This window comes from Brassica napus, chromosome C3 (genome assembly GCF_020379485.1).
Source record: "Brassica napus cultivar Da-Ae chromosome C3, Da-Ae, whole genome shotgun sequence".
Classification (NCBI taxonomy): Eukaryota; Viridiplantae; Streptophyta; class Magnoliopsida; order Brassicales; family Brassicaceae; genus Brassica; species Brassica napus.
Genome location: NC_063446.1, coordinates 24,162,905 through 24,182,542, shown reverse-complemented (window position 1 = coordinate 24,182,542; position 19,638 = coordinate 24,162,905). Strand labels below are relative to the sequence as shown.

Sequence of the window (19,638 nt, the reverse complement as noted above, 5' to 3'; positions counted from 1 at the left end):
TTTAAGAAAATAAAAAGTACATTAATGATGAATTTATTGTTAGTTTAATAAAAAGTTTATTATATAATTAGATGGACCAACATATTTCTCTAATGATTTTAAGAATCATTCTAGTGATGACATGTGGGTACAAAAAGAAGTTGTAATGCTTCTCAAATAATATATAGGAAATAAGACTATGAATAATGGGTATTTTTTGGTTTTAGTAAAATTAAATCTTAAATTCTTAATGCAGCCATTTTTGTTAGACCTTCAACCATCAACCATCAACCGTTTTTGACATTTTTTTTTTTTTGATAACTTTGGCAGCCACATTTCCAACTATCCCCCGAAAGGGGTCCAGCGCCCCAACGGAAGGGATGTTAAATCCGTTATGGCCAAGACTCGAATTCGGATGACAGAAAGTACAGCTGTACCTCCTTTACCACCAAGCGGGCGCTTGTTTTTGACATTTGACACCTCGTTCCTCTTTATTAATCTATGTAATCATGCAGTCATTTTTAATCATAGTTCACCTGTCTTCATCGGCTCGTGGATGACATGTCATTGATCAAAATTAAAGATGCCATAAATAAATTAAGATTTTAAGCCGAAATGTACCAATATATTTCAACCACATATTCTCAAGTAGCCAATAGGAACTCTTGATTTTAAGCTACAATATAAGTATGCATTATTCCCGCATGCCGCTATATTTCTTTTTTTTTTCACTGAATAATACTTGTATTAAACTCAAAAGGCTGTACACAAACAATACACTCCACAGTGAAAACATCACTAATGCCAAACTAGAAAGGATCCAGGACAAACAATCGAAAGCAACAAAAAGGATTAAACAGGTTGAGCCTCATTTGAGAAGAACCTACAAAGCCAGGAAGGCTCCCCTGCTGCTACATAGGATTGTCTACGATCCTCCATAGTGACACTTCTTGCTATCAAAAAAGTCCCTTTGTTACAACGCTTTTCTTCCACAACCATTCTCCATTGAGATATCTTTGTAAGCATATCAGAAAGAGTAGATGAATGGAACTTAAAAGATGGCCAAGCAATTGGTCTTTTAATCATTCCAATGATATCTTCTTCTTGGCCTGTAAAAATAACTCTACGAATCTTTAGGCTTGACATACTCTCTACCGCCCAAGTCCAAGAGCATAACTTTGCATCCATTGCATTCGAGTACCCACACGAGGACTTCCTACTGTGAAGTAGAACTGTTCCATCCCCATTTCTAAGGACCCATGCTGATCCAACCTCTCTAGTATCTTTATTCCAGGAGTGACCAATGTTGCATTTCAACCAAGACTACATTGGTTTCTGCCAACTTAGCTTGTCACCTCTAACTCTGTTGTTGATTCTACTTGTTTCTCTACCTTCTATCATTTGAACCTGAAGCCAATCACCTGCTTCTTTTTGACTCTTTTCCACTAGGTTACTTGTGGTTGACATACGCCCTTCAAACAGGAAATCATTTCTATTCTTCCAAAGCAACCACAGTAACCAAGGAATAGATTGTGTAAACTGAGAGCTAACCGATCTATCTGACATCAACTTCAGTACACAATCCATATTTTGATAAACAGAGTCACAAGAGAATATATTTCTCAAATGTGGAATACCAGATAAAGCCCAAACCTTTCTTGCCCAAGTGCACGAGAACAAGACATGATTAGAAGACTCACCTTCCAAGCCACAAATTTGGCATCTGGAATCTATTTTCATCCCCCTTGATAAAATATTATCTGCCATTGGAAGAGCCTCCGATAGAATTTTCCACATGAACGTCTTAATTTTATATGGAGCTTTTACCTTCCACACCCGTTTCTTCAAATCATTGAGAGATGGAAGCATAAAAGCCTTTTCCAACTGCTCCTTCTTTATCACCTCACATCCAAACCAATATCCTGATCTAACCGAATAATCACCATTCCTATTGTGCTCCCAAATCCAATAGTCATCCTCATCAGGAATTGGGTTTATCTTGGTGATCAACTCTACATCATCTGGGTAAAAAAGGTCCCTGATCTTGTCAATATCCCACCATTTGGATCCATTATCTATTAAGTCCGTCACCGTTAGATCCAAATCCACAAGACCATGGCACATTAGAGGAGAGCTCTTTTGCCCACCATTCAACCATTTTCCAGTCCAGACATTAACACTTCTCCCATTCCCAATCATTCGTCTTAACCCGGGAATCAATAACTCTCTGCCATATAAAATACTTCTCCAAGCATAGGATGAGCTTTTACCTAGATCCACCTTTAGAAAATTTATATCAGGGAAGTACCTGCTTTTCACATATTCCGCAAAGAGAGATTGAGGATGCTGCAGAATACGCCAAGCTTGTTTGGCTAGGATGGCTAGGAGGGCCTGATTAAAAATCTGAATATCTTTAAAACCAATCCCTCCTAACTTCTTTGGGAGACACATATTCTCCCAACTCACCCAATGAATCTTTCTCTTGTGTTCATCAGCGTTCCACCAGAAATCAGCCATCGCAGACTCTAAGTTATCACAAGTCATTTCGGAAGCCTAAAGCAAGTCATTGTATAAACCGGCAAGGCCATAGCAATCGACTTAAGTAAAACCTCTTTCCCACCTTGTGATGTCAGCCGAGCATAATAACCAGATAATCTGTCTCTCATATTGTCTTTTAAAAAGCTCATCATTTTAACTTTGGAGCCCATAAACACCTCTGGCAGACCCAACTAAGATCCATCCCCTCCTTCTTTAAAAATTCCAAGCACTTCTTTAATCTGATATTTCTTCTCCTCATTCACTTTAGATCCAAAAATGATAGAGAATTTGTCAAGATTAATCATCTGACATGTTGCCCTTTCATATATACTAAGAATTTCTGAAACCACAGAACATTCATCTACATATGCTTTCACCAGGAAAAGTGTATCATCCGCAAATAATAAATGATGAATCTGAGGCCCTTGAGGAGAAAACTTCATACCCGTCAACAGATGTTGGTGAGAAGCTTGGTTAAGCAAGAACGTAAGTCCTTCTGAACACAGAACAAATAGAAAGGGCGATAGAGGGTCCCCTTGTCTTAACCCTCTACACAGTTTAACAAAACCATGAGGCTGACCATTGATCAGAATTGTATAGGAGACAGACCTAACATAAAACATGATCCAACCAACCCATCTTGGGTGAAAACCTAGAGCCAACAGAAGATCTTGCAGATAATCCCATTCGACTTTATCATAAGCCTTGGACATGTCTGACTTAATGGCTACGAACTCCTTGGAAATAGAGTTAACTGACCTCAAAGCATGAAGAGATTCATGAGCTATGATAATATTATCTGAACTCATTCTGTCTGACACAAAAGCTGACTGATTCTGTGAAACCAAGTCAGGAAGAAATGGTTTGATTCTTGACGCTAATATGTTGGCCACAATCTTGTACATGACAGTACAAAGACTTATCGGTCTAAGATCATACATCAAGGTTGCACCGGGAATTTTCGGAATCAAGCAAATCTGCGTCATGTTCCACTCCAACGGAAACTCACCAGTAACGAAGAACCTTCTTATCTCCTCAGATACTTCATTTCCTATCACATCCCAATACTGCTGAAAGAAGTATCCTGTCATCCCATCCACTCCTGGCGCACTAGAGCTTTTTATTGAGAATACTGCCTCCTTAATCTCTTCTTTTGATATTTCACATGTCAGTAAGCTATTCAACGAATCAGACACTCGAGAAGGAAAATTCTGAAACGATACTCTTTGAGACTCAGAGTATGAGGATGAAAAATGCTTCCTGAAATAATCAGCTGCAATCTGACCCTTAGAAGCTTCAGCTCGATGCATAAAACCTTCAGAGTCTTGAAGCTGATCTAAACCATTTGATGCCCTTCTAGCTTTCACAGACGCATGGAATATCTTCAGATTCTTATCACCATGTAATGCCCATTCATTCTTACTCTTTTGTTGCCAAAAGGACTCTTCATCCTTATACGCTCGAATCATCTGAGAATTAAGCACTGAGATCCTCTGACAAGAGGGTTTGATCTGAGTAAATTCCAATTCCAGAGCATCTTGAATCTTAACAATTCTATCCTTGGAATTGAGAACATTTTCCTTTTTCCACTTACTCAACGTTTTCCTGCAACTCCTTATTTTATCCGCCACCGACCAACCAAACCTCTGATCTGGGCAGTTCCAAGCTTTGTCAATCGCTTCTCAAACTTGAGGTTGATGAAGCATTCGTTTATCAAACTTGAAAAAACCCCTATAATCCTCTTGAGATGTAAACATTTTGATCAACAGCGGTGTAACACCCCCGAACCGTCCTAGGCATAGGTCAACCCACCGGCCAATGATATATTGCATATTTCCATTATCTTATCCATTCATCCATGTGCATTTTGATCATATAGACTAGGATTTAGTCATGTTTAGGTTACATTTTGCATACATGAGTCTCTATCAGGTGTTGGAGTGCCACATGGAGTTCTTGGGGCTATTTGGATGCATTTGGAGCTCAAAGGAGGTGATATATGTGATCATTGGACGAGCAGAGCAGGGGAGCGAGGTTCCGCAGCGACGTCATGAGGTCGCTCCAAAGCACCTCTCAGAGCGACCTAGCTGGAGCGACCCCGTGAAGTCGCTCGCCATACTCACCCCGTGAAGCGACTTGCCCAGAGCGACGCGCCGAGGTCGCTCGCATCTCACACACCTCTCGGAGCGACCTCCTAAAGCGACGCCATGAAGTCGCTCGCGTTCTCGTCACTCCGAACAGTCTTAGATGACCCTGGAGCGACCTCTCAGAGCGACCTATCAAGGTCGCTCCCGATCCAGAGCGACCCGTTGGAGCGACACACCAAAGTCGCTCGGGACCTCTCGCCCGGAGACACCAAAAATCGGCCCTGGAGCGACCTTCCGGAGCGACACCTGCAAGTCGCTCCGCGTTATTTTGCTGCCGAAAATCATGACTTCTCAAGGACCTTTTTGCAATTTATTTTGGACGTTTTACATTTCTAAAACCTATGTTTTAAACATCTTTGGTAGCCACCAGAGAGATTATCTTTGGATCTATTGAGAAATACACAAAAACTCTCTTGAGAAGTTCATCTCTTGGATTTTGATTGTTATGTTCTTGTGTTCTTGTTGATTTCTTATCTATTTCTCTACATGATTAATCTGAAATCCAATATGGGTTTAAGAGGAATCATGGAGATTAGTGAGTAATCACCTTTTGAATTCATGGGTTAGGGAGATCAAGGGTGATTAGGTTAGTTCTAGGATGTTTTAGTGTAGATCATTCTTGTTCCTTGCTAGTAGAGTATTCATAATGCATCTTCTGAGTTGGCCACTCAAAAGTTGATCAATAGGCATTTCCCACCCAAAAGGTGTTTGATGAAATGCCTGAGACAACTCTCCTAGGCTTTTAGTATACTTTGCCAAAGACATTTGTTGTTAAAGATGCTAAGATAGCTAATAGACTTGTTCGTAATGATTGCTTTCATATTATTCAACCAAAGACATTTGATGTTTGAGATATGTTAGCAAATGAGCATTCATCTAGACATAGAGCTTGCTTAGAATTGTGTCTAGGCTTAAGGTTGATAGTTTGATTGATCATTTGCCATCCTTAGTTCGATACTTGATCACCCAAGGTCTAATCCCTATGCCCATGAGTTCTCTTTTCCCTTAGTCAAGAAGTATCATTCTGTTATTGCTTTCTAGTTTTAGTCATAGCTTAAAACCCATCTAAATCATTGGTTGCACTTAGATTAAGTGAGTACTTGCATTCTCAGTGCTTTGATATCCCTCAGAACTGGTTCGACAATCACTATACTACAACATTTGTCTTAGGAGCCTTGAAAACTCCTAACATCAAATTGGCGCCGTTGCCAAATTCTGAGTAGATTTAAACATTGAGATTTAGTCACTTGCTTGAGACTAAGTCATTTTAATTTTGTTTTGTTACTGATTCTTCTTCTTCACCTACCTTTCACTTTCAGGTGTATGAACTTGAGGAGCAGGGGTCCATCAAACCTAGTTCCAATAGTAGCAGACATCAGAGCTTTTGAGAGGGAGTGTGCTAGAGCTAGAAGAGAAGAAGAACACCAGGCCCACTTGGATATTGATATGGCAGATCCACCGCAAGGGGCAGAACACCAACCGCGGGCAGCTCGACCCATTGGCACTTACGACCGCCCCAACATACATGGTCACAGATTCGGAATCCGAGCACCAGCTGTGGCAGCCAACAACTTTGAGGTCAAGTCAGGACTCCTCAACGTGATCGAGAACAACAAGTATCATGGCTTGGCTCTGGAGGACCCATTTGATCACTTGGATAGGTTCGACAGCTACTGTGGGTTGTCAAAAACCAATGGTGTGTCCGAAGATGCCTTAAAGCTCAAGCTATTCCCTTTCTCTTTGGGGGATAAGGCACGTCAGTGGGAGAAGTCTCTACCCAGCCACTCTATCACCACTTGGGATGAGTGCAAGAGAGCATTCTTGGAGAAATTCTTCTCATCCTCAAGAACTGCTAAGCTGAGAAATGAGATCTCCAGTTTCCAACAGAAGAACTTGGAAGGATTCAGTGAAGCCTGGGAGAGATTCAAGGGCTACCAAGCTCAATGCCCACACCATGGTTTCTCTAAGGAGAGCTTGCTGAGCACATTCTACCGTGGTGCTCTTCCTAAGTACAGGGCCAGACTGGATACAGCTAGCAATGGGTTCTTCTTGGGGAGAACTGAGGAAGATGCAGAGGAGCTGGTTGACAACATGGTAAAGAGTGATGCAGTCTACAGTGGAGACCACGACAGAAGCAGTCGAACAGATGATAAGCAGACGAGGAAGGAGTTGAAAGCTCTACAGGATAAGATAGACATCCTCCTTGCTGATAAAGCCACACAAGAGCAGCTGCACTTTGTTGGTAACCCAAGCCAAGATACACCACCTGTTGTCCATGAGGTTGAGGGCTTGGAAGGTCAGGAAGACTTGTGTTTCATCAACAACAATGGTAGCTGGTACAAAAAAGAGCCCAACTTTCAGTACAACAACTACCAACAGAAATCCTACCCCAACAACCAACAGAGTGGTTATCCGCCTCGAAACAACCAGCAAGGCAGCTATCAACCTCATCAAAACCCCTCATCTGGTTCCTCTGCTCCTCAAGAGAGCAGCACTAACACCCTGCTGAAACAAATCCTGGAGTCTCAGACTAGAAGTGAGAAGCATGTTGGTTATGAGTTGAAGAACCTTCATTCCAAGATTGATGGGAGCTACAATGAGCTCAACAACAAGTTCTCACATCTTGCTTCTACAGTCAAGAATTTAGAGAATCAGTTTGCTTCCATGAACACTCACCAGACTCGCCAGCAAGGATCTCTACCTGGAAAATCTGACCAAAACCCCAAGGAGGCCAAAGCTATCACCCTTAGGAGTGGTAAGCAGTTACCTCCTACAACCCTCACCAGGGATGCTGAGAAACTAGGTGAAGAGGTGGCCATCAACTTAGATGATGAAGTGGTGATTGTTGATGAGAAAATCAATGATGAAATCTTGGAGAAGATTGTGGAAGCCAAGGGTAAAGGAAAGGTTGGGGAAGCGAAGAAAACAGTGAAAGATGGTGAAGTTCTTGCTCCAGCAAGTGAGAATTCTTTTGTTCCTCCTCCCTATGAACCCAAACTACCATTCCCTGGTAGATTCAAGAGGCAGCTGCTAGAGAAGTACAAGGCTTTGTTTGACAAGCAAATGAGTGAAGCTCAGGTTGCAATGCCCATCATCGATGCTTTCATGTTGATTCCTCAATACAACAAGTTCCTGAAAGATGTTGTAGCTGCAAAGAAGAAGGAAATGGAAAGCATGATGATTCTTACCCATGAGTGCAGTGCCATCATCCAAAGGCTTGATGTTCCAGAGAAGTTAGAGGATCCAGGATGCTTCACACTACCTTGTGCTCTTGGACCTATGGTATTTGAGAAATGTCTCTGCGATTTGGGAGCTAGTGTCAGCGTGATGCCTTTGTCTGTTGCAAAGAAGCTTGGATTCACTCAGTACAAGAAGTGTAAACTCTCTCTGGTGTTAGCTGATCGTTCAGTGAAGTACCCTGTGGGCATCTTAGAGGACCTACCTGTGAAGATTGGAAAATATGAGATACCTACAGATTTTGTGGTGCTTGAGATGGGTGAGGAGGCTCAAGACCCATTGATTCTTGGAAGGCCATTCTTAGCTACAGCAGGAGCAATTGTTAAGGTGAAAGCGGGCACGATTGATCTCCATTTGGGTAAAGGGCATGTTCTCCACTTTGACATCAAGGAGAAAATGAAGAAACCAACTGTGTTCGGGCAAGCCTTCTACATTGAAGAGATGGGCACTCTTGCTGATGAGCACCTTGAAGAGTTACCACCTGAGGACGACGAGGAGGGAGCATCTCCCTCTACTCATTCTCCATAGAAGGTAACCCACTACTTTCCCTTGTATATACCATTTCGTTTTTGCATATTAGTTTTCTCTTTTTGGGTATCTCTCTCTCCTTGACAACACAGAGACTGTGTCATTTAAGTTTGGGGGAGGTACCAAGTATTTGATCACGTTTGCTTTGATGATTTTGAGTCTCATGCATTGCATTATACATATAGGTCACTATTGTATATACCATTTCGTTTTTGCATATTAATCCTTGACAACACAGAGACTGTGTCATTTAAGTTTGGGGGAGGTACCAAGTATTTGATCACGTTTGCTTGATGATTTTGAGTCTCATGCATTGCATTATACATATATATTTGCATAAAAAAAAAAATTCATTAGTTTGCATCATTGGCATTTCTAGGAGAGTCTAGAGCATATAGGTTGCATTTACTTGCATTGGGAGCAATGATTTGAAATGCCTTGTAAAGAACATTACTTTGCACCTGAATAGCTTATGCACCTCTCAAAAACACTTGTATGCTTCGAGCCTTGAAGACTCTTCCTGAAACTTGTTGATTGCTGAAACTCAGTCTTTGAAGCCAACTACAACCTTATTTGAACTGAACGAACTTAATGCTTCTTGCTCATGGTCCCTTGCGTACTGAGTCATGGCTATACACACTTGAGTTGTCACATCCTTTATGCCAATCTTATTTTGACAAACTCTAGTGGTAGACCACTCCCAAAACCTTTCCCTTCTTTTAAGCTTTCATTGTTTGATGAGTGAGGCCTTCTTCGGAAAGTCTTACATGTGCATAATGTTGAGAGTATCGGGAACGACAATGCTTGATCTTCATTCTTGCTAGATTGGGCACTCTATTGTCTAGCTATAGGTGGGGGTGAGAGTTGTGATTATGATTTGGGAGCAATGAAAAAGGAAAAGAAATGACTCTTTGTGTTTAAGTGAATTGTCTTACTGGGATAAGTAGAAAAACCTCTAGCTCAAGTTATGAAAAGTCTTGGCCCCCATTTAAAAAAAAAAAAAAAAAAAAAAAAAAACATAAAATATGAAAAGAGAAGAAAAAGAAAGAAAAAGGGGGCTAGCAAAGTTGTTAGGAGCTAAGTAATGTTTTGAGGTTGTGAAAAATCCCTTGTAGATTTCAAAGAGAAGGAGTTAATGTTCTTAGGATCTTTTGGTGAGAGATGTGAGTTGGGTTTGACATTTGAGAATGATTGTGTAATTGTATGTTTGGGAAAAGGGTAGAACAATGGAGATTGAGCATTGTATGCATGAGTTGATCCCTTTCTTAGATATATTATGTGCAATGTCAAGGCTACTTGTTTCGAGAGTAAACCACCTTAAAGATTTTATGTTTCAAACCTCTTGAATCACTTGAATAAAAGCCTTCCCTCACCCAACCAAATGACTTGGACCAACTGACCATTTGCAAGAATTCACCTGATGTTTTGTGCTTAATGAATGTGAGAGTTGGTTGATTTGAATGTGTGGATGCTTGATGATGAGTGTAAGGGCAAAAAGAGTTGAGATAGGCCTAGAGAAGCTAGAGTGTAATAAGAGAGTGTGCTCATGCTGGATTAGATGTTGAATCGAGTACTAGTTGTGTTTCTTTTGGCTATGAGCTCCCACCTTCAAACCTCTCTCCCTATGAGTTCTAGAAAGTTCACTTGTGGACAAGTAAAAGAACAAGTTTGGGGGAGTTGATATATTGCATATTTCCATTATCTTATCCATTCATCCATGTGCATTTTGATCATATAGACTAGGATTTAGTCATGTTTAGGTTACATTTTGCATACATGAGTCTCTATCAGGTGTTGGAGTGCCACATGGAGTTCTTGGGGCTATTTGGATGCATTTGGAGCTCAAAGGAGGTGATATATGTGATCATTGGACGAGCAGAGCAGGGGAGCGAGGTTCCGCAGCGACGTCAAGAGGTCGCTCCAAAGCACCTCTCAGAGCGACCTAGCTGGAGCGACCCCGTGAAGTCGCTCGCCATACTCACCCCGTGAAGCGACTTGCCCAGAGCGACGCGCCGAGGTCGCTCGCATCTCACACACCTCTCGGAGCGACCTCCTAAAGCGACGCCATAAAGTCGCTCGCGTTCTCGTCACTCCGAACAGTCTTAGATGACCCTGGAGTGACCTCTCAGAGCGACCTATCAAGGTCGCTCCCGATCCAGAGCGACCCGTTGGAGCGACACACCAAAGTCGCTCGGGACCTCTCGCCCGGAGACACCAAAAATCGGCCCTGGAGCGACCTTCCGGAGCGACACCTGCAAGTCGCTCCGCGTTATTTTGCTGCCGAAAATCATGACTTCTCAAGGACCTTTTTGCAATTTATTTTGGACGTTTTACATTTCTAAAACCTATGTTTTAAACATCTTTGGTAGCCACCAGAGAGATTATCTTTGGATCTATTGAGAAATACACAAAAACTCTCTTGAGAAGTTCATCTCTTGGATTTTGATTGTTATGTTCTTGTGTTCTTGTTGATTTCTTATCTATTTCTCTACATGATTAATCTGAAATCCAATATGGGTTTAAGAGGAATCATGGAGATTAGTGAGTAATCACCTTTTGAATTCATGGGTTAGGGAGATCAAGGGTGATTAGGTTAGTTCTAGGATGTTTTAGTGTAGATCATTCTTGTTCCTTGCTAGTAGAGTATTCATAATGCATCTTCTGAGTTGGCCACTCAAAAGTTGATCAATAGGCATTTCCCACCCAAAAGGTGTTTGATGAAATGCCTGAGACAACTCTCCTAGGCTTTTAGTATACTTTGCCAAAGACATTTGTTGTTAAAGATGCTAAGATAGCTAATAGACTTGTTCGTAATGATTGCTTTCATATTATTCAACCAAAGACATTTGATGTTTGAGATATGTTAGCAAATGAGCATTCATCTAGACATAGAGCTTGCTTAGAATTGTGTCTAGGCTTAAGGTTGATAGTTTGATTGATCATTTGCCATCCTTAGTTCGATACTTGATCACCCAAGGTCTAATCCCTATGCCCATGAGTTCTCTTTTCCCTTAGTCAAGAAGTATCATTCTGTTATTGCTTTCTAGTTTTAGTTATAGCTTAAAACCCATCTAAATCATTGGTTGCACTTAGATTAAGTGAGTACTTGCATTCTCAGTGCTTTGATATCCCTCAGAACTGGTTCGACAATCACTATACTACAACATTTGTCTTAGGAGCCTTGAAAACTCCTAACATCAGCCAACAATCAAACAAGAACATGACCGACGGACGACCCACACCAAGGGTTGGAGATGAAAGGCCAACCGGCCAGCCAACAATCAAACAAGAACATGACTGACCGTCCAACCCAACACCATGGTCCGGAAGCGCTACGTGACGGGTTAGGGACGATCCGGCCAGAGTCACAAAATTTACTCAACGACCTCGACCAGTTCGTCTACTAACACGTCCCGCTGCGTCAAGGCACAAGGCTTTGCAACCTGTACCTAGAGTTAGCGTTTTCCGTTAGATCGAGGCCTAAAGCTTTTCAACCCGTACCACGACCTAACGTTGTGTTAGACCGGACTAGTCAAATATCAGAGTACTCATGAAGCGCATATAAAATAATTACTTTTATTGATTTAAGAAATATTCATACATTGAATAATTCAAGACTGGGCCCGGCCTAATGCCAAATCGAGTCAACATAACACAATTCACAATACCGTTTACAAAAGGCATGAAAATCTACACCGGCGGTCCTAACGTCCAGCACCATGCTATCCAATCATCCTTACCCAAAGCGACCTGCAAAAAGGACAACGGAGTTGGATGAGTAATCTAGTATTACTCAGTGAGCTGGCGGCCTCTACCCGCAACCTAGACTCTAACCCAGACAAACCAAAATAACAATCAATCTAGCCCTAGCATGCAATATAAGCTAAGGCTAAGCAAACCGTTACTAAGTTAGACTTGGCCTCCTGCCATAATCTAACTTCAAGTAACGGGAACCTGCATTTAAACAAGTCAACAACCAATCCCTAGTTAACCATATATACGCTTGAGTTCAGTACTCATGTAGTGTTAGACACTTAGACTATACAAGTATCATGAGCCGGTCGACCAACAATCAAACAAGAACATGATCGGCCAACCAATGATACCGCATAGCTTTAATATCCACCACCCTTCACAAGCAATCCCTCAAACACATACAGGCCAACGTCAGGCCTACACTAACAAAATACACACAAGCCTAATCCGGTACCTAAACCAGACTTAGGACTTAATGTCAGAACCTACAAGCAAACAATCAACAACCAAACACAATCACAATAATAACAAGATAGTAACTACCAATGACTCGACCTTACTCGTAACACCGTATATCGGTGCTACATTAACTCGAGGGTTCCATAACCCTCTACGACACACTAACACAACACTTTAACCTGGGCCCTGGTGACTTCGTGTTCCTCCTCTCTATCGGCAATATCCTATCTCCCTACCACAAAGGCCAAAAGAAGGAACTTTCAACCGACCGCGGCCCACAGTCCTTCGGGTCACCGCGCGACAGCCCACAGTCCTTCGGGTCACTGCCACATTACACCGTCGTGTAATCACTCAGCCATAGGCCATGACCCCGTCTATCTGAGTCTTCCCGATCCAGCGAATAAGGGGTTTCCTTGAACCCGCTGAATACGAGGGCGAGGAAACACTAGTCCACCCCAAAACATGCCTAGCATGGGCGGGTTTCGCACCTGCTGTCGGCATAACACACACTCGACACAATTATCCCTAGGAAAGACCTAAGGGACAAGACTCCAACCCAAAACTAAACAACTCAACCAGTTAGTCACTCCCTTACCAAGAGATGACTAACCTCAATCAACAAGATTAATTAAACGAGCAAGCATTTAATTAAATCTACTCAATCAATCTACTCAATCAAACCGTTACCCAGATAGTTCGGCCTCCTGCTACGACACTATCTTTAAAGATAACGGGAACCTGCACTCAATCATATCAACACGCAAGAATAGAAAACATGATGCATCCTAGCCCTAGTCCTAGTCAGGTTATCAACTCAGTCTTAATTCCATTCATCTCAGCTTAGCCCTTGCTAAACTGAGTCCAGTTCCATAAATAAATAACCCTAAGGACTCTACCATTCAATAGAGTGATCATTCCAATCTATATGCTACTCGATCTACCCTAAATTCCAAATGGAATTCACACAAAACCAACTCACAAAACTACCCTAAATTCCAAGTGGAATTCACACAAAACCAACTCACAGTGTTCTAGGCGAGAAGTAGCTGGTTGATCGGAGAGGACATGGCCAAAACCCAAGGGACGACTTGACTGGACTGGACTGAACTGATCTCGACTTGGACCGAACCTCGGCTTCACCATGAAGAAACTGACAGGCCTCGACAAACTGATCTGGACTCGGACAGAACCTCCTTTAGCTTCTGGGCAGTTCTTCGGACTTCCCGGCTGAGTATCGAGCAGAACTTCGACTGATCTGAACCCGTAGAACTGAACTAACTCCGGACAGCATCTCCACTTGATCGTCAAAGGAACTGAGTGCCCTGGACGAATTCAGTTGGACAGAACCGTCCCTAGGCGCTGACTCGAAATCAGTAGAGAACTGACCTCGAAAACTCTCTAAAATTCTCGAAATAGCTCGGAATCACTTCCTTTCTTTTTCTACTTCTCTCTCACATTTTTAACTTGGTTTGGACAGGTCTGGATGTGAAGAAATGAGCTGGGGTCGTGGGGTATTTATAGGAGACACCAGCCAATCAGCTTCAGGTTGGTGGCAGCCCGTGTGTCGCTTCGCATGGCTCCGGATGCATGCGCGGCGGCACCTCGTGCTCCACATGTCAGGCTGCATGTACAGGACACATGCAGGACGCCACCAATCCTCCCACATGTCAGGATGCATGCCTGGAGTGCATGCAAGAAGCCACACCAGTACACACATGTCGATCAGCATGCTTCGGTTGCATGCGCGGAGACACCTCGTGCTTGGTCGATCCACCTCGTGCTTCTACATGTCAGGCTGCATGTACAGCTTCCATGCACGGCGACACCTCGAGCTTCTGGAGACACTCAGCTTGTTAGATGCTTGACACCACGTTCTGAACCCATGCAACAAGCCACCTCGGGCTTCTCGGTCGGTTTACGCGATTTTTTACCCTTCCGGCAAATTTCTGACCCGTGATCAATCCCGAATATTTTTCCGCTCCCGTTCTGATGCTCTAAATATTTTTAATAGACTCCAGATGAATTCTGATATCCTGTAAAAATATTTCTCGAGCCTCCGGCTTCCTCGAAGAATTCCATAATACCGAAATTAGGGTTTTCGCCCAATTTCAGGTTTTCCCGTCGTGCTTCGATCCCGTCGTGCTTGCTTCCCGTCGTGCTTAATTCCCGTCCTGCTTCCAACTTATGATGTCTCCAGAATAATATTTTACTGATATGAAGATTTTCCAAGAAAACTTCGTGATGAAGAAACGTCGGTCTTCAAAAACGTCGAGCTTCTAAACCGTCGTGCTTCCAAAATTGTTATGCTTCCAAAACGTCCGTCTGATCAATCTAAGACATCTTCTAACTATGGTCGAGCAACTTATTCGACTCATAGTTCACCCATGATCACTTCTTCGACCACCTCGTTCTTCGAAATTTCCCTATCGATCTTTACCGCCCACGATTCGACCACCACAAAGACACTCGACCATTCTCTCTTTTTTTTTTTTTGAACGGGTTTCTACAAGCGGTCTATGATCAGATCCCCTCTTCTCCAAGAAAGCTTGATTTGAAGCCGGAAAAGATCTAAACCATTCTTTGTTTCCAAAACTTCTGTCTAATTTGGATTGGATCCAATCATTGCCTCTCTTACCTTCCCATGTAAAACTGTTACCAGTACTTGGTAATTCTTTCATTCCACAGCCCTTCAACATGTCTGAAAAGTCTTGAAAGGTGGAGTCGCTTCTTCTCGATCGGTCCTCCTAATTTTTCCTCATTGTTAAGAATTTCGTTGAAATCTCCTAACATTATCCAAGAATCCTTCCTTGCAGGACCAAACCTAAGAATCCTTTCCCAAACATGCTTCCTTTCTGATATATTAGGATGCCCATATACACCAGTAACAAACAACTGTACACCACCTATCAACACTTCCATATCCAAAATATTTTTATCCGAGAGCAAAATATTCACATTGCAACCTTTCTTCCAAAACAAAGCTAAACCTCCAGATTTACCAACAGGGTTCACTGTATGAACATAATCATATCCCAACCACACCTGGATATCTACAACCACATTTCTACAGTTCATAGTTTCCATAAAAAAGATCATCTCAGGGAAATGCGACCTACGCATCTCCATGAGTCGCGGAATTGTCAATTCTTGAGGACCCCCCAATCCTTGACAATTCCAAGCCAGTATGCTCATCAGATGTTCGACGGTCCCTCATTTGGGACCATCCTTGGTTTTGCGCGCTTAGCGACTTCTTCCTTCTTTCGAATTTCTTCCCATTGCTTCCTCTTCTCTCCGGCCCTGACTCTGAGTTTCCTTTCCAGTATTCACACTTGAATGAACCTCCATCATCTGTAGATTCTATTGATCTTTAATTCTCTTAGCCTTGAAAGGTCTCCTTCTAGGTAATCATTTTCTCATACTAGTACCGGAATGACCTGGTTCAAAGAAGCCAGAGCCACAAACCATAGTACCAGTTTGAAATAAGGAAGAATTTACCTCTTCACGATCAGAAATAGAGATCGTTCTACTCGATGACTTTTCTTGAGATAAAGACAAAATATTTCCAGCTCTAATAGCAGACGCTAGCAGCTTCCGGCTTTGACCTTCAGAAGCTTCCCTGGCATTCGTAGGAACTTGTGGTGCATAACCAAACACTAAACCTTTCCCTTTGTTAAGATCCGAGGAGACAATAGGATTCGGCTCCAAGGTAAGTGATGTGTCGAGTTTTAACCCGATTATCTAACTGCAAGTGCACAGTAAAGTACGCAGTAGTAATGCGGGATCAAATCCACAGGGACCGATGATCACACGTAGAGTTGCAGACAAGTTAATAGCTACAGCAAACGAAGATATATTTTTGATGTTTTTTTTTATTTAATTTTCTTTAGTGTCACAAAACATAAACAAGTTGTAAAAAGATGATTTAAACGATTTGAAAACTATTTTAAAACAAACGTTGGGCATTGGGAATTCTCAGGGATTTCTTTTTAATCAAGATACAATTAATGGCAGACAAAGGGATATATTAAGAACCGTCTAGAACTCAAACACGATATTAGAATTAACCTACTTCCGTAGCGCTAATTCTCTATGTTATAGAAATCTCCACACTAACTTCCGCTGAGTTTCAATTTCTAAACAAGCATTAAGAACAGGTTCAGTATGTTCACAAAGCGCAATAACATCAACTTCCGAGGGTTAAGGACACTTTGCTCATCTAAAGTATTTTCGGAAGTTCAAACAATCACTTTCGGTGCATCAAACAATCTGATATCATGAACTAAGTGATCAATTCAGTTCAAGCAGTAAGAAATCCATTAGATGAAGAACCAAAACATAATCCCTTAGTCTATCTTCTTGGATTCATAACCAACACCCTTCTGGCTGGTGTCAAACCTTGACTTGCGGTTTGCTTTGCTGGATGACAGGTTGTTCAGCAAGGTGTAAGCTTCTTCAACAGTCTTGGTCATGAAATCACCATTACTTGCTGTGTCCATGGCATCTTGACTCTCTTCATGAACTCCATTATAGAAAATGTTCAGCAAGCTCACATCAGTGTAACCATGGTGAGGGCAGTCCTGTGTGTACTCCTTGAAACGCTCCCAAGCCTCATGAAAGCTTTCTGAATCAAGCTGCTGAAAGCTTCCAATTCTGCTTCTCAGATATGTGGACCTTGACTTGGTGAAGAAATGCTGTAGAAAAGCAGCTCTTGTCTCTTCCCATGTAGTAAGAGATCCTGGAGGGATGGACTTTAACCATCTGATAGCTTTATCAGCTAAGGAAAACGGGAACAACCTGCATTTCAAAGCGCCTTGAGGAACTCCATTATGTCTGCTGGTGTCACAGACTCGCTCAAAATGCTCCAAGTGATACATCGGGTCCTCAGACGGGTTTCCATGAAACGGATTTTTCTCCACCAAATTAATGAGACCAGTCTTGATCTCAAAGTCTCTTCTCTCAATGGGAGGTGGGCGAATCCCAGAATGATCGGCATAGAATGCATCTGGTGTATCATAATGTGCAAGCGTCATCCTAGGCATGCCATAGTCTCCAGCCTGTTGTCTTGCAGCTACACCAGCCTGCTGATTATCACCAGCATTGTTGCCTTCTCGTTCATCTACAGGAATTGGATTCTGCGGGTTGTCCTGAAACTGGTCTTCTTGGTGTTCAGCCATTTCAACCTCTTCAGCGGACTCAAGTCTTTTCTTTTTCACTTGTCTCTCTAGGCGGCCGAGCTCTAACTCCAAAGGTATTAAATTCGATGATCCTTTGCTTCTAGTATGAAATCCGCTCATTCACCTGAAAACACAAACATAAAGAGAAAGACAGAAACATTAGACAAAATAAAAATGCTATAGTCTTAAACTGATCATTAACTTTAGGGTGACCAAATGGACCCCGGCAACGGCGCCAAAAACTTGATGTGTCGAGTTTTAACCCGATTATCTAACTGCAAGTGCACAGTAAAGTACGCAGTAGTAATGCGGGATCGAATCCACAGGGACCGATGATCACACGTAGAGTTGCAGACAAGTTAATAGCTACAGCGAACGAAGATATATTTTTGATGTTTTTTTTTATTTAATTTTCTTTAGTGTCACAAAACATAAACAAGCTGTAAAAAGATGATTTAAACGATTTGAAAACTATTTTAAAACAAACGTTGGGCATTGGGAATTCTCAGGGATTTCTTTTTAATCAAGATACAATTAATGGCAGACAAAGGGATATATTAAGAACCGTCTAGAACTCAAACACGATATTAGAATTAACCTACTTCCGTAGCGCTAATTCTCTATGTTATAGAAATCTCCACACTAACTTCCGCTGAGTTTCAATTTCTAAACAAGCATTAAGAACAGGTTCAATATGTTCACAAAGCGCAATAACATCAACTTCCGAGGGTTAAGGACACTTTGCTCATCTAAAGTATTTTCGGAAGTTCAAACAATCACTTTCGGTGCATCAAACAATCTGATATCATGAACTAAGTGATCAATTCAGTTCAAGCAGTAAGAAATCCATTAGATGAAGAACCAAAACGTAATCCCTTAGTCTACACACGTTTTATGAATCAAAACATCAAGAAATCCCCTATGAGAACTCCTAAACCCAACTAGATGACTACTCACACATAACTAAGCAAGAACAACACGATTTTGATGAAGAAAACATGATAAGATTGTATTAAAACAGAGTAAAGGTTCAGAAGATCTTCTCCAAATGGTTTTGAGATGAACTCCTTTACAAATCTTCACAAATCACACAAAACAAGTTACAAAATTCTCAAATCTCTCTCAAGAACTTGTAAATCTCCTTCTTGGTCGTCCTTGATCTTTTCTGAGTCCCAAAAGTCGAGTTCTCTCCGTCCATTATTGAGGGGAGTGGGTAAAAAGGAGTGAAAAGCTCGTTGGTGCGTGTGGAGCCCGTAGAGCGTGGGATCGGTCGATCCACATGGACCGGATCGGTCGATCTAGTGCATGAAACCGTAGCGACACGGCTTTTCTTCTTAGCTCTGGATCGGTCGATCCACAGACAATGGATCGGTCGATCTATGTCCTGTGCGATCAATACTTCTCATTCGGTCCATTGTTCGGTCCATCTTGCTTCTGAATAAATCCCGAATGCGTTCTTTTCTTGCAAGCTATCTAGTAACCTGCATATTACACTTAAGAACACCAAAACGCATCAAATAGACCAAAACATTAATTAAAACCGACCATTTAATTGCTCCAAAACGAGTTTAAAACCGTTAAAAACACGGAATATCAGTAACAGCAATCTTTTTTGTAACGGGATCTTTTTCAGCTGCTGCTACAGAACTCTTCACTCTATCCTCCCTAATCTTCCTTTCAGAACCACTCACCATCAATAAGTACTGACGCATAGCTTCCTGTACTTCTTCAGCGATCCTCAATCTACCCGTAGCTGGATTAATACCAACCTGATCTTCTCTAAGTACTCCAAACAAGGGGTCTGATTCTTTCAAGACAAG

At 41.9% G+C, this 19,638-nt stretch overlaps 2 non-coding genes across 2 annotated transcripts; one reads left to right on the top strand and one right to left on the bottom strand.

The window, feature by feature from the left end:
* Positions 1 to 6,518: 6,518 nt before the first annotated feature.
* LOC125584663 lies at positions 6,519 to 6,625 on the bottom strand. The gene has a single exon (XR_007321573.1). It is a non-coding gene; the product is annotated as a small nucleolar RNA R71 (small nucleolar RNA).
* A 10,576-nt stretch (positions 6,626 to 17,201) lies between these two features.
* LOC125584758 lies at positions 17,202 to 17,308 on the top strand. The gene has a single exon (XR_007321667.1). It is a non-coding gene; the product is annotated as a small nucleolar RNA R71 (small nucleolar RNA).
* Positions 17,309 to 19,638: the final 2,330 nt, after the last annotated feature.